Source organism: Rhea americana, unplaced genomic scaffold, assembly GCF_003343005.1.
Source record: "Rhea americana isolate MKP2758 unplaced genomic scaffold, rheAme1 scaffold_5, whole genome shotgun sequence".
NCBI classification, from domain to species: Eukaryota; Metazoa; Chordata; class Aves; order Rheiformes; family Rheidae; genus Rhea; species Rhea americana.
The window spans coordinates 4,607,087-4,620,393 of record NW_028186645.1 but is presented as its reverse complement, the minus strand read 5'-3'; the positions used below and the strand labels follow the sequence as shown (position 1 = coordinate 4,620,393).

The window sequence follows — 13,307 nt, the reverse complement described above, 5'->3', positions numbered from 1 at the left end:
TGGAGCAGCCGACGTTTGACGGTGTGTGTTACAGGTGGCTCTTCCTTCAGTAGCTCCTTGAAGGAAATGGAATTCCTAATTGATATGAAATCATCTTGCAGCAGCAACACCTGAACAGTAGAGAGAAAGGGAAGAAGATATGATAATGACTGTGTGATAAAACCAGTTAGCATTTGTGTGCCATAGTAAACACTCCTGAGAATAAAGAAAATACTAGCTAGCCACTAGAGATATCCACTTATGTTCATGATACAACCACTACAAACTTCGGTTCTATCAAACTAGCATCAAGCACAAGATCCATCTTTAATTAATTTAATCCTGTAGAGCTGAGACTCATTTTATTCGTGACTGTACAGAGAGAAATTACACTTCCATACTTGCCTTGAACTTCAACCTTATCCTTCCCTATCAGTCATATAGAATAACACAAAAGCACATGCTCTGAAATTCATGTCCTGTTTTTTTCTTTTTTTTCCTCCTCCCTCCAAAGATTATTCAGATCTTCCTACTTGTGGCTCACTCAAGAAAAAATGCRCAGAAAATACTTCCCCCCACTCCTTCTTCCTTAGAGGAAAAAAGTGATTTCTTTTGCAGAGGGGAGACAAGCAGGTCATTAAATCAAAACTCTTCATGATGATGAGCAAGAGGCATATAAATTCTACAATAAAGCAGGAAAGAGATTTTTCTATCTTTGGTACGTAGGTGTCCAGACTATGCCCTCCCTTACATCCATTCCTAATGGTTATAAGATGGTGAGGATATTTTGCCTTTTTATCCTTGAAAAGTGTGCTTTGTGGAAACTGCGTGCTCTGCATGTGCTAATACAGCGCGGGAACCCTCCTCCCTGGCACCGCGGCCCAGACGCGGCAGGCGCTGCTGTGTGTCACCCGGTTGCGGAGGCCGTTGCGCCCGGCCGGCACCTACCGATAAGGGCGCCTCGTGCTGAAGTGCTGCTCGCGGCAGGTTCGTTTCCTGAGTTTAGCTCTTCCACGTGAAGGAACAGCACAGAAGTCACTTTGATTTTTCTTTTTTTTTTTTTTAAAAAAAAAGAAGAGCAGAACTATGACCTGTCCTGGAGGAAGCAACCAGTAGCGAGCGCTTCATGAACCCTTCAAATAGCCCAACTTCTAGGGCAGGAGTGCTGCTTCTCACCCTGAGCGGTCAGACTCCATGTGGAGTTGGGATACCGCTGCATAAGGCATCTGTCAAAGTTTGTAGCACCTTTGGCTATGAAAACATGTGGACTGGAGAAAATTACGTGTGTGTTTTGGTGAAGTATCTTTCATGCAAGCCTGTAACTTTAGGCCTAGCCATGGTGGTTCTCATGTATGTAAAGATGTTGGGATAGAAGCTCCTCATCTCCCATTTAAAAACAAAACAGTATCTCTTGCTTTTCCCTTGTGAAAATCAGGAAAACCTAAAGAAGTGTAAGAGTTAAACTCCAAATTCTGAAGGAAAAAGAATAGCTGGGTTTCCCTTTATCAACAGGTTTCTGAAAGGCCACGTGTGCCTTTGCTCCAAAGAGGCCTTTCCCTTTCGGACGCGTCTCAGCAATAGGTTTGCTTTCTCCCAAATTCTTAGGCCAGTCCTGTGCGCAGGAGAAAGTGTGGCCAGAAATAATTTTTGCGTGGCAATTACACATGCAAAAGATTCTCTCTGGAAAAATGCTCATGTCCTTTCTTTTTAATTATTTTTTTTAACCACATACTTGAAAAATAGATATAAGGCTTTAGTTTGGTTTAAAATGGGAAATGTATCGAACGAAGGACATGGAAAATTCTAGTTCTGAGGTCTACATGGGGGAGATGCTGCAGTCTCTCCAGTCTCCATGTCTCTAACTCTCTCTGTAATTAATCGTGTCACTGGCCTCCCTTACCATAGCCAGCCTCGATTCCTACTTTGCTAGATCAAACTTCAATGATATCAGAGCTAGTTTTGATTTACAGGCTAAACACTGGAAAGCTCTGTAGAAAGAACAGTGTAGAAAGCACAGTCATCATCATGCTTTAGATTTCCTCCATTTCTCATTGTCATCTGTCAATCTTAAAACACTGGTTTTTGTTCGTAATAGTGATCCTAAGTATACACTCACCTATAAATCTGAAAACCTCTGCTTAAAAAAAAAAAAGTATTGACTATTTGTATGTACCCAATAATATTGCAATTACACTTGAAGCATTTCCAACCTGTTAAAGCTCATATTAAATCTCGACCAATCTGACAGAGAAATGTGGAGAATACACCCAAACTCCTCCGCTGTGAATTGTGATTCCATATTTTTTTTTTAACTGCCAAACTGATGCCAATCTGAGGGAAAATTCGCATGCACTGGACAGTTTTGTTACTTCCATTTGCATCGTGTGCGCCCTGAYTTCTGATATACAAGGCCAGAATGTCTCTGTGCAAGACAAATCAAGACAACTCTCAAACGCTTTGAGCCAAGGCTCTTTCTCTTCCAGTCTTCCCTGCATTAGTTCCTTCCTTCCTTCCTTTGGAAGATTTCTGTCATRTTTTCTTCCTCTATTTGCTTTCAATATTTCTGTTTTTTTGATATACAAGAGAGAATCGAACGTCAAGAATTTTCTCATTTTAGCATGTGGGATTTCTGTGACCTGTGCYTGTTGCCAGCCCCCCATTCAGCAGAGCCAAGTTCCTGTGTTTTATCAACAAGGCCTTTATTAATTCTTCAGTAAAATAGATCTTTATTGTTATTTTTTCTTATTTAAGGTCAGTCCAATAGTTCACTTCACTAGAATGAAAGAGCACTGCTTTGGCTGGGGATTTCAAAGATTCAGCATCTTGTTGCCTTTACTGTTTTTGGCTTGTGTTAACTCATTCTTCTGCCTTTTGAGTCCCTTTATCTTCCTTTTATAGTTTTTACTCTGCTGCTTGAGTTTCTGCCTCATCTTTTGGGCCTTTTACTCCGGTCTGGAAGAAAGGATGGGTCTTCTATACGAACATTTCCTGTGCCAGGCCATCTACCTCTGAATTGTCCCTTACTGTGTGTGAACAAGGGAGTTATTTTCCACCCTCCTCCCTATTACAAAGTCACTTCTGTCTCTTGGTTCCACCTTCCTTTGCTTCTATCTTGGATTCAGCTTTCTTATAGGCTAATAATAATAATACTTACCTGCTTCTTGGGGGTGTTGTGAAGATTACTTAGTTAATAAGCTCTGAAGACAAAAAGTGCTGCATCGTTGCTAAATATTGTTGTTGTCCTAATCCTATATAGATTGAATTTATCAATATTGGTATTCCAATTGTAAGTCTCATTCTACCATTTTTCAATTAAATCCAGTAGATATGTTATCCATCTCCACCTTCTTGTTCCTCTGGCTTATTTACATCTTTCTACTTTTGAGAATAGATATATGAGGCCTATATGTTCTTGTAAACAAAATTTTTCCCTTTTTATTTCAAAATGTTCCTATCTTTTTCAATATTAATAATTAGAGTCCACAGAGGACTCTGAGGAAAATGTATCTCTGCTCCTTTATCTGAAGTACAATCTCCTTTGAAATCTGTTGCATTACTTACTCAAGAGTATCATCGGCAGAAAGGCTGTGGGAAGTCAAATAACMAGCTGGTCTCCAGTACCTCTGTTTTGTCATGATCACAGGTGTGAACTTCATATTTTACCTTCTTTTAGCAGTTATTTAGTTTTCTTTGTTTTTTGGGGAAATCTCCCTTTGCTCCTGTGGATTGCATAGGATCTGCTGAGAAAAATGAGGAGTGGGAATTCCCCCGACTCCTCGGCTCATCCAGAAACTCTTTTTGTAATGCTGCTGTCACGGCGTTTAGGAAATAGTGTGTCCTGTTATTTCCTCTAAGTGAGCTGGAGATGTGCCCAGTGGTACTCGCTGTAGTTTTTTGTTTGTTTATTTTGGTGTGGGCGGGAGGGGGAAGGTTGTCTTTTTCCCTCTTGCTCATAGCTGCTCAGTCTTGTTATTCTCTGACACGTGCTGAAAAAATGCCTTCTGGAGCAGAGGCTTGTGACGTGATGAGCACTGCAGAAAAAACGATGCTCAGCATTAACTTAGAGAAGTTTGCTTGCTACAGATAGCAGACCCCTAAAGCTAGGGTCACCATACTGTACACATGGCAGGGAGGTGAGAGCTGCTCTGGTTTGGGCACAGGGTTTCCTTTGGCCACAGTGTAGGGTTTCTGGTACAGCAGGCAAAGGCTGTGAGCAATTCCAAGAGTTAATTTCTGCATTAAGGCAAATCTGGATCTCCCTTGAAAATTATAAAAACAAAGTAATTCCCACAACCCTGAGCACATTTGTGGGAAGGGGCACACACTGTCGTTTGCATCCCAGGCAAATGCCCTCAGATCAGGACCACAGAGTCAGTCTCAGCAACTTTCTTTCATTCTCTTTGGAGCTGTTCTACTTTGTGCAAATAATTCRTTATTCATTGGGCCTGAGAGAGGGAGGTAGGTGGCTAAAACACTGCTTGCAGTAAGGGAAGGCCATGACTGAGCCAAACTGCTTGCAGAAAAGATTTTCTGAATTCAACAAGCCCCTTCAGACATCTTAAGTCTTCGGTCTCATGTCCAGACCTTGGGAAACATAATCTTTCTTTGGAGAGATGTTGTCAGATCAAGCAGAAATAATGCTGGCTGAGCTTAAACAACAACCATATTTGATATTTTCTGCTGATTGAGCTGTCCAGTTGACTGGAAAGGGCTGACAGCAGAGAGAGCCCTGGTCTGAGCAGAGCAGCTCCCAGGCCAGCTGGTGAGGGAATGGGTCTGCGCCAGGTAATTATTGCCTAGTGCAGAGGTCGAAAGCCTCAGAGAGGCTGATGTACTAATGAAACACAAATGGGACATCTGTGTTCAGGAGTTCAGCAAAGCACGGAAAACAGAGCTTTGCCAGGAATATATGTACTACTGAAAGCAAACTCATTTCCTTGAGCTAAGGGAAATCCACTAAAGAGTAAAGGCACAAGAAAGCTTTTTGCAACAGACCTTTTTCTCTGCGTGATAACTTAAAACCTTCTAGTGATCACTGTAGACACTGCAGCGTTAGAGAGGGGCAATGGGTGCATCTGAACTGCGTGTTCTAAGGTAACGTGAGGATGCTGAGGAGGTTTGAGAAGGGTAATAAAAGAGCTGAGCTAAACAAGAGGTTACTGGGAGATTGCTCATTTTCCAGACATGCTTGGTGCTAACTCCGAAAAAGTAATATGGTATTGGGGACAGCTGGGTGGGTTGTTACTTTTAAATGGCTGTAGTTACAGATACAAACATCACTATAGTTAATGAATCTAGGGTTTGATCTTTTTGTCCCTAGCATAGCAGTGCCATCAGAACTGGGTTGCAAACATTTCCCTGTTTTCCACTTTGTTATTTTTCATTTGAAGAGGCACTGCCAGATCAAAGTGGGCATATATATATATATGTATATATGTATATATTTATGTATATTTATATAATATTTATATTTATATGACATATATTTACATATTTTACAAATATATATATGTATATCTTTGTAAAAATATAAGAGAGTACTCCCCGCAGAATAACCATCAGAGAGGTCAGAGTACTGACAATACTGAAATGGCACTGTCGTAGTCACGTCTAAGCAGAGATTTAGGCCGCATATCAGCTAAGGGAATTTAAACTTAGATTAGATTAGACATTTAGATCTAGATATTTAGACTGCACATGAAGAACAGTCTCTCAGACTGGCCAGGAATTTCAGAACAGACTTCAGCAGTTCCTTAAAGGTTTCCCGGTCAACCCAAGTTTATCTTCTCAGGGGATGTTAACTTACCCCTTCTGGAGTTGCAGGATAGTTGGGAGAAGAGGGAGAGGATGTGAAACAGGGAGCTGAAKTTCAGCTTTCTTACTGGGATACAAAGCTTAATTGTGGTATCCTTCAGGTCTCTGAGAACTTCACCAAGGTGAGGTGCTGAGGAGGTGCTTTGAGGTCCATGTCCCTCATGCAGCCAAAGGCATTTGCATACCTGTCCAGTTACTACCACAGTACTGAGCTGGGAGGGAAAAGCATTGGAGCTCTGGGAAGGCTTGTGCTGGTCATGATGATGTTTGTGGGATAAAAGGCCCAAGGCGCTGCTCAGGATTAAGAGGAGGTAGGTGAAGGGAACCAGCTGGACTTGAAACACTGGTTCTTGTGAGAGCAGATGGTTAGCGGGAAAGGAAAGCTGGCCTTATCCTGCCCCTTTTCAGCTTTTCCCTCATCCAGTAAATTAGCAGGAAGGAAAAAAAATGTAACTTCTTATCTGAAGCTGATATATGTGGGTCTCTTAGACTCAGAGAACCTTGCTATCTCTTGATACACAATGTTAGCAAGGTGACCTTGAAGTTAGCATGGGGAGAAAGGCTAATAATGTTGATGTTCAGAGGTGGGCTGGTGCGCTCTCAGGTTGTCCCTGTGAAGGCAATGCTTATCTAATATGCCATTGCAGTGTCAGCACTGAGTGTGAGCTGATGCTTGGTTTGAGACTTGAATTTAGGACCTTCTGATTTGGAGGCAAGAGTGAAAATGACAGCATGGAGGTCTTGACTATAAAGTATCATACAAGAACTTTGCTCAAAAGTGGTCTATAAAAAGAAATAATGGCAATAGTGGCATAAGCGATTTCTTTTATACCTTTAAGGCTTCTGGCTCTGAATGTTATTACCACTTAATGCCCATAAGTAACTTGGTGACCCATTTTATGTCTCCAAATATGGAGAATGTGTGCCTATTTCCTGGATGCTGTAAAGGTTACGATTAACAATGGCAGGGCGTAGGTAACCCAAAACCCTGGTGCTGGTGCAGTGAGACTGCATCAGGTTTTGACCTGGCCCCATCTCTGCAGCTAGGCAGGGTGCTCTCGGAGAAGGCTCTCAGGGAAAACATCCAGCGGGTGCGCTGATTGACAGGAGGCAGGCTTTCCTTCCAGGAGTTGCCATTTTTTCCCCATCACAGTAAGGACTTTCTGGCTGACTTCTGTGTGAGACATGGTTAGTGTCCTTAACATTGAGATCTGATGGTATTACTTGTAAAAATAGAGTGTTTGCTGTATCCCCCCACCAACATTTTAGGTAATACTCAGCATATCTAAAATTTTCTCCTGTTTTTCTAATTGCACATAGCATTCTTTGTCTCCTGTGCTACCCTGACTGCCATGTCACGCTCCTTTGCTTTCTTTGAATGTTGCAGGTCTTCAGACTCATTAGTGACTTCATTTCAGTGATGGGTGAATTATATGTATTTAAAATTAATAATCAGTTTGCTGAACATGATTTGGGATCCTTGGCTAAAGGTGCAATTTTTATGTCATCTGTTATTGTAAAAAACCCCACCCACCTACACATGGACAGCCTAAGAGGTCAAGTAACACTGTGTTCTGCCATTGCTTTTATACCCAGCTTTAATTCCTTTTCCAGGATTCTCATATTACAAATTGTTGTAATTCGAAACTTTAAAATACATCACTGAGCAGAAGAGACCATTTCCTAACCTACGCTAGCCTGCCCTCTTGCACACAGTGAGCACTGACCACTATAGCGAGTTCTTGGTTGCTACATTTCTGTATGTATGCGCATAGCTGTGACTTGTCAACAGAGGCCATTGACAGGGACAAGCCAGTGGCTTTTGGACCAGCTGGGAGGTTTTCCAAGTGAGCACTGTATTAATTACTGAATCTGAGGAAGAAGCATTAGGAGGAGGAGAAAGTGAAATAATTTGTATTCGTGAGAAGCAGCTGCTTTATTGCTTCTGGGTCCAGAGTAAACTTGCAGGACTAAATGCCTAAAATACGCTYGCCTATTGTTGTGCCTATGAAGTCTTAACCCACTTGTTTGAATTAGCTGTGCGGGAAAGAAGTGGTCACTCTGTGGATTTGTCCTAGCCCTGGCCAAGGAAGCCTGCTGTTTGAGGTACTAGGAAAGAGAAAYCTGGGCTGGGGGGCTCTGAGCGATAAAGCTCCTGGTAAAAGAGAGAGCAGGGARTACAGCCTCATGCAGCAGAACTCTGGCAGCAGCCACCACCGGAAATAAAATCAAACTAAATGACTTTAAAATTAATTCCTCTAGAAAGTATGAAATATTAAGCCTAGCTGAGAAAGGCAGCCACATGATCTTTTCTGTCTTACTACTTAATTTATTAAAGTGGCAAGCTGAAGTTGAGTTGGATCCTTAGCGTTATCTAGAAGAATTGCTGTCCTGTGGCTCAAGGCATGACACTAGGTTGTATATTCATTCAAATRCTCGTGTCCTGCCTTCTAACTGATGACTTGACTTCTGGTTGCCTAATTTTAAACCACATTCTAGACAGTCTGTGTCTACACATATACAAACAGCTACTGTCTAAATATTAATTCCTCCCTGCTAAGCTGTGTGGGATTCTGTGGACCTGAGCAATGGGAGACCAAAGTGTGGTCTGTGTCATACAGTGAGGGACGATGCTGGTCCCGTGGCTGTGACAGGGACTGGTTGAATGGAGTGAGGTGAATTAACAAGGTGATACTGGAAGTACAGGTGTGAGCCCCAGGAAAAAGCCATGGCTGGCAGGCGTGTGGATCCTGGATGTGTGCTGGGTGGCTTTGTTTAATCCACTCAGTGACTGTACAAAGCACAAATTAGCTCGCTTCATACAAGGCAATACAGATGAGGCTGGAATCATTTGCCCTAAAAGCTTTGGGGAAGATTATCAAAAGGAGCTAGAATTGGAGCCCAGACAGAATGCAGTGAAAATTTGTCCAAGTTCTCTAGATTGTAACTTTCAGTGAAGATTATAATCAGTMGTTACCAGACAGAAAGCATGCCTTTAGAAAAAAAGGCTGAGAAGAAGTGTCCCTTCTTTGGACCATATCTCTAAGTACATAGTTGCTGCTGTGCCTAACAGTGAAGATGTCTTAAAGACAAAAATCTAYTGTCTGGCAAGAGAAAGATACCTGTAATGTCATTTGAAAAAAGGCAATTGGAGGTGTGAGAGCTCAGTTTGTAGGAAGGGGTGATGCCTCCTAGGTTTTCAGACAGCAGTTGCACTGCTGGATGAGGAGRATTCAGTCTAATCTTATCCCATCCTTGTCACTTAACTGCTCAGTGTCCCTCTGTTTGGTACCACAGAAAATCCTAATCAGCATTACTGAAAAAGGGACAGCAGGTGAGTTCTGAAAGCCACCAAAATCCATTGCTGCTCATATCGTTGGACCATTTTCAGAATGGCTGCGGGCTTGGGYTTGCTGACATTGCTCAGGGTTGTTTTCACCATGCTCTGTGGAGTGCAGAGGCCTTGTCCACATTTCAGAGGAGAAACGTGCAGGGAATAACCACGTTTTAGGGTCAGCTGTAAATTTTCAAAATGGCCTTCCAGCGGGCCTCTCCCTCCATTATCTCCACGTGTTTATCCGAGAGGTAATTGCCCAGCTGTCTCTGCAAAAGAGGCAGAGCCTCTCTGTAAAGAGGTGTTCGCCCTCCCCTCATGGCAATTCAGTTCCCTGGTGTTTTATTCAGAGCTGTTGCAGTCTCTCCCTCGCCAGCCGGCTCTGCGAGCCATCTGTGGTCTGTGGACCGTGGTCTGAGCACCAGATTAAACATGTGCATTTTTGTTATCTTTGAGGGTACAGAGATGCTTCTACCTCCTTGCCTATGAGAGCAAGGATCCAGAGTCCCTGAGTAGCTAGTGCTCAGGCGATGACCGGGAGGCCCTGCTCGGTGTTGTTGTGTAGTGTTGCRGGCAGTAGCATGCAACATGGGTACCCCCACAATGCCACGGTGCAGTGAGACTGGTCAGGATGACATGTTGTCTCAATGATTTAAAACACTGTGATTTTCCTCTGRGTGGCCGTGTGAGGCTGGGCATGGGTCCTTTTGAAACCCATGAGGGGTGAGTCACTAGGAGTTTCACTTCCCAGTATTCCCAACCTCTCCAGATACAGCAGAAAGGCACAACAGACGTTTAGAAGGTGAAAGAACCTATTTAGGGTGTCTGATTTTTCTTTTCTTTTTTGTTATTTTTGGTTAAGACATTTTGTGGTGCTACACGAAACACAGAGGCCTTTTCCACACTTCAGATGAAGACAGTCAGTAAATAACTAAATCTGAGACGGAAGAGAGAACCTCAGTGGTYTGGACACAAGACTGATGCTCCGATACTTGGATTTGTGTCTTTGCCACTGACTGAGGAAGGGCTTGGAGTAAGTCACAGCACATTTTTAGTCTGCCTGGTAAACGAGCATAACAACACTGTCATTTATAAAATAGTTCAAAGTCTTTGGATGAGAAATGCTAGTGGAGTGGTTATCACATCTGCTATATATACTGAAGGTCCTGGGTTCAAGCACCRGTAAAACCAGCACCAGGAAATCTTTGGGAGGTTGGACTAGATGATCTCCAGAGGTCCCTTCCAACCTTACTGATTCTGTGAATGCTGTAGTCAAGGATTAAAAAAGGAGACAAACCAGGAACACCCATAGCTTTTATTCATAAGTTTGCTGACAGTTTTGTGTTGTGGTCTTCAGCTTTCCTTCTAGTTCACACATACTATTGACAGACCAGAAAGTGTATTATTGTCCAGTCTGCTCTCAGCCAGTCCAGACCTTCTATGACCTTCAGTTTCTGTGGCAATAAGTGCTAGACTGGAGAAACGCTGTTTTCATGTTTGAAGCAACCCCTGGCCCAGGTACCACCTTTTCTCCTTTCTTCCTTTCACTCTTTCTCTATTGGGCTGGCCCAGCCACAGGATGCCAAGCAAACCTGATGGGAAAAGAAAAGGGAGTATCCTCCCTGGCCTGATGGGTGGGAGAGGATAGCTGCCTTTCCCAGCTATTGCAACCAGAGTTGTGTCTCTGTGGCTCCCTTTGGGGCTAGGCTGCTCTCCTACTGGGYTGGCTTCAGTGGACAAACAGACAGACAGATGCACTACAGCCCTTTTAAACTGACAGAGCTGGGGAGCTGTCAARAATGGGAGTGGGAGACTCAGAGGCAGGCAGGAGGGAGTAATGAGATGGTGCACAAGTAAGCTGGGTTATGGCCAGGAGAAAGGAAACTATCTTTCTTAAGGAGAAGCCTTTTCCTCATGAGGACAGTCCAGCATTGCAGCAGGTGGCCCAAGGACGTTGTGCAGTCTCTCCATCCCTGGAGGTTTTCAAGGCCTGACTGGAGAAAGCCCTGAACAGGGGCTCACAGCTGAATCTGCTTTGAGTAGGCTACAGACCTTCTGAGGACCCTTTCTTCTGGAATTACTCAGGCGTTCTTTACAGGGAAAAAAAAAATTCTTCACAGAATGGATAAGGTTGGAAGGAAGGGACCTCTGGAGATCAACTAGTCCAACCTCTCTGCTCAAGCAGGGTCACCTAGAGCATGTTAGGCAGGGCATCCAGGCAAGCTTTGAATATCTCCAGAGAAGGAGACTCCACAATCTCTCTGGGCAACCTGTTCCAGTGCTCCGTCACTCTCACAGKGAAGAAATTCCTCTTCATATTCAGGTGGAACTTCCTGTGGTTCAGTTTGTGCCTGTTGCCTCTCGCCCTGTCATATGGGACAACTGAAAAGAGTTTGTCCCTGATCCCYTTGACACCCTCCCTTCAGGTACTTGTACACATTGATAAGATCCCCCCTCAGTCTTCTCTTCCCCAGGCTAAACAAGCCCAGCTCTCGYACCCGTTCCTCATAGGGCAGAAGCTTCAGCCCCCTGATCATCTTTGTAGCCCTACRCTGGACTYTCTCCAGTAGCTCCATGTCTCTCTTGTACTGAGGAGCCCAGAACKKGACACAGTACTCGCAGATGAGGCCTCACCAGGGCTGAGTAGARGGGCAGGATCACCTCCCTCGACCTGCTGGCAACACTCTTCCTAAGGCACCCCAGGACACCATTGGCCTTCTTGGCCACAATAGCACATTGCTGGCTCATGGTCAACTTGTCATCCACCAGCACGCCCAGGTCCTTCTCTGCAGAGCTGCTCTCCAGAAGGTCAGCCCCCAGCTTGTACTGGTGCCTAGGGTTATTCCTCCCTAGGTGCAAGACTCTGCACCTGCCCTTGTTGAACCTCATGAGGTTCCTYTCCRCCCAGCTCTCCAGGCTGTCCAGGTCTCTCTGAATGGCAGCACAGCCCTCAGGTGTGTCAGCCACTCCTCCCAGCTTGGTATCATCAGCAGACTTGCTGARGAGGCACTCTGTCCCCTCATCCAGGTCATTGATGAAGAAGTCGAACAGSATRGGACCCAGTACTGAGCYCTGGGGGACGCCACTAGCCACAGGCCTCCAACTAGACTCCACGCCATTGATGACGACCCTCTGAGCTCTGCCTTTCAGCCAAGGAAAGGTGGATTCTCAATCCACCTCACTGTCCACTCATCTAATCCACGCTTCCTGAGCTTATCTAGGAGGATGTTATGGGAGACAGTGTCAAAAGCCTTGCTGAAGTCAAGGTACACAATGTCCACTGATCTTGCCTCATCTACCCAGCCACCGTCCACTGATCTCCCCTCATCTACCCAGCCAGTCATACTATCACAGAAGGCTATCAGATTGGTTAAGCATGATTTCCCCATGGARAAAAAGGCACCTGTCAGGAGTGGGATTTGAACCCACGTCTCCACACAGAGACCAGAATACCCGCAGGAGGGAAGGCAGAGCCTTGAGTCTGGCGCCTTAGACCACTCGGCCATCCTGACAGTAATTATCCTCTGATCCAAACCTGTCTGACAAGCAGGTGTGTTAGTGCTGCCCACTCGGCCTTTCCTTGGCTGGAGATGATGGCGRTGGCAGCTGGCAGGGCATCAGTGTTTGGTTTTCAACCTCTCTGTAGCAGCACCTCGCTCCCCTTGCTATGTTCTTGTCTATTAGAGGGTCAGGATATGACTTAATTTGGGGTTTTGAGCTGACTAAAGAGCAGGACCTAAGGAAGTACCATAAGATGTTAACAATAGCAGGCCTGTTTCACGAATCTGTGTAGATTTGGGCRTGATCAGATTCCCCTAAATGCTCTGAGTCATCGAGGGAAGGTTTCATTTTTAGTCTRTGTTGGGAAGCGCCAAGTTCTTTTGAAACTCTGGCTGTAAATGTCAATGTGGCAACAGCAGGAAACCTCAAGCTGAAGTGTGTGAGCAGGACCTGAGTCCTCCTGAAAGTCTGACATGGTTTTTGGTCTCGAGACCTTGAAAATGTAACTCAGATTTGTCCTGGAGCCTTGGCTCTTACTGCTGTGAAAATGGGTGAAAAGGGATAYCGTCCTGCCTGAGCTGTCTTTCACACCCTCACTGCTGGCTCCAGTCATCATTTAACAAGGACCACAAGGGAGAGCTGGATGACGCCATGTGAAAGCAGCCAGAGGCCAGGGTGA

The 13,307-nt window shown here is 44.5% G+C and overlaps 1 non-coding gene across 1 annotated transcript; it reads right to left on the bottom strand.

Annotated features, from left to right (window-relative positions):
• Positions 1 to 12,531: 12,531 nt before the first annotated feature.
• On the bottom strand, positions 12,532 to 12,639 carry TRNAL-CAA (transfer RNA leucine (anticodon CAA)). Its single transcript has 2 exons — positions 12,602 to 12,639; positions 12,532 to 12,577 (listed from the first exon to the last, which is right to left on the bottom strand). It is a non-coding gene; the product is annotated as a tRNA-Leu (tRNA).
• Positions 12,640 to 13,307: the final 668 nt, after the last annotated feature.